Source organism: Dipodomys spectabilis, unplaced genomic scaffold (assembly GCF_019054845.1).
Source record: "Dipodomys spectabilis isolate Male_0828 unplaced genomic scaffold, ASM1905484v1 ptg000515l, whole genome shotgun sequence".
NCBI lineage: Eukaryota > Metazoa > Chordata > Mammalia > Rodentia > Heteromyidae > Dipodomys > Dipodomys spectabilis.
In genome coordinates, this window is record NW_024871192.1 from 3241909 (window position 1) to 3244459 (window position 2551).

Below are 2551 nucleotides of genomic sequence, written 5' to 3' on the forward strand. Positions count from 1 at the left end.
CTTCTGGGCATTTAACCAGGTGGCCACAAGCAATGCCACACTAAAGCTACCAGCACAATTATGTTTATCACAGTATTATTTACCATAGAAAAGATATGGAATCAATCTAGAGGCCCCTCAGTAGATGAATGGATCAAGAAAATGACACAAACACACACACACACACACACACACACACACACACACACACACGGAATACTATGCTTTCATCAGAAAGAATGATACCACCTCATTTGTAAGGAAATGGAAGTTCTTGGAAAAAATTATATTAATTAAGCCAGACTTAAAAAAACATAGGTCCCAGAGTTTCCTTTATTTGTAATAATTAGTTTACACCAAGGATAATCTCATGTATTTTAATTTGACATTTTGTCCTATGTTGAGCATACAACATTATTGCTATATTGTTTGTTATTATTTCTGCAAACAGGCAGGTATATTTAAAGAATTATGTTTATCTTATCCAATACTGGAGGAAGAACATCCAAAAGAGCAACCCCTATTAGGAAGAACAACTCGTACTTACTTAGCTTCATTCCTATGTAAGGCCAGTGTTGTCCCCTGTATCCTCATGTTGTAAATTACAAATCTATACCGGTTCATCCTGTATCTCTACTATTTTCTACATTATGACCTAAATGCCCCAGCAATTCCACTTTGCTTTACTTTAAAAAAATATTCTCTCTTAATGTTTGAGTTTGGTGTGTGTGTGTGTGTGTGTTTACAAAAAACAGAAGACAACATTTTTCCTCATTTAGAATACATCATTCAGGTCATTATAGGTTGTGGATAATGGGAGAAGTCTTGTTTTAAGGATGAAACATAAAAATATATTTGTGCATGCACCACAGTTTATTAGTCTGTAGTTGAACACTTAACTTCAATTATTATCTTGGCTTTTGTGAATAATGTGAATAACAATGAAATACAGATATATTTACAAGTTACCCAGAGAGAAATAATCAAATGATTGGTGGGTCAGATGATATTTCAACTTTGGATTTCTTTAGAAAACTGCATACTACTTTCTACAAGGAGAATACTAACCTGTATTTTGACCAAGAGTGTAGAAAGTTTCCCTTTCTCCACACTCTCACCAGCCAACATTATTACCTTTTGAGTTTTTTTTTAAAAGGGCAGGTTTTTACTGTGTGCAGGACCCAAGATGACCTCAGACCCAAATCCTTTTACTCCAACCTCCTAAATGCTTCGAATTACAAGCCTTTACCACCACACCTGGTTCTTTTGATTTTTTTGATGAGGGTTATAATAGTTATGAAGTAGTATCATAGTAATTTTGAATTGCATTTCTCTAGTGACTTCTGTTTACAAAGCATTAAGCCAGCATAAAAGTGGTATTAAACACAACTTTGTAAACCCACTGGCAATTTTCTTTGGGCCTGGCTTGCTTCACTTAATATAATTTTTTACAAGTCTTTCCATTTCCTAACAAATGGGGCAATGTCATTCTTTCTGATGGAGGCATAGAATTCCATTGTGTATATATCCCACATTTTCTTGATCCATTCATCTAGAAGGGACATCTGAGTTGGTTCCATTACTTAGGTATCATAAATAATGCTGCAATAAACATAGTTGTGATAGTAGTTTTAGTATGGTCTTGTTTGTGGTCATTTAGGTAAATCCCCAAAAGTGGGATTGCTGGGTCAAAGGGAAGCTTTATGTGGAATCTTTTGAAGAACCTCCATAATGCTTTCCAAAGTGGTTGAACACGTTTACATTCCCACCAACAATGCTGTATGGTTCCCTTGTGGCCACATCCCCTCTAGCATCTGTTGTAAAAATATGGAACGCTCCACGAATTTGCATGTCATCCTTGTGCAGGTGCCATGCTAATCTTCTCTGTATCGTTCCAATGTGAGTGTATGTGATGCTGAATTGAGCACAGAATATTTTTTATATCTAAAGTGCAATTGATTTTTTTAAACTACACAATTCAAAAAAAGGAAGTTCAAAAGAATTGTCGTAAAATTTTACAACCATATATTTCTTTTTTTATTTTTATTTTTTGTGAACATACTGTACAGAGAGGTTACAATTACATGGGCAAGATAATGAGTACATTTCTTATCAAGCATTGCAGCCTCCTCCTTTGTTTACTCTTCACATCTCTTCCCAGCCTCCTCCCCCCGGCTCCCCCACCCAATCCTCTCCTCCCCCTCTCCCCCTACACCAAAGTTGTAAAGTTCGTTTTCGACATGACAACTTGTACTTCTCATTGTTGCAACGGGTCCACCTGTATCCTTAAATGACTTGTTTTTCCCCATCTCCTCCACAAATTATACCGACATCAAATATAGTGAAAGCAGGGGTTATACTGTGGGGGAGGGACATACAAAGCAACAAAGAAATAATCTTATAAATGCATTAGAAACAAATGCATGAAAGAAAAAAAAACATTTAAATACATATCTAAGGGTTCATTTTCCTAACATCACATTATCTGACCTTTTTTGCTTGACTCATACATATACTAGATATTGCAAATAAGGGAAACCATGGGACCTATGTTTCTTTGGGCTTGGCTTAC

General features: G+C 35.9%; 1 non-coding gene across 1 annotated transcript; it reads right to left on the reverse strand.

Annotated features, from left to right (window-relative positions):
- Nucleotides 1-1800: 1800 nt before the first annotated feature.
- On the reverse strand, nucleotides 1801-1907 carry LOC122099477. The gene has a single exon (XR_006145938.1). It is a non-coding gene; the product is annotated as a U6 spliceosomal RNA (small nuclear RNA).
- Between the last annotated feature and the right edge of the window lie 644 nt (nucleotides 1908-2551).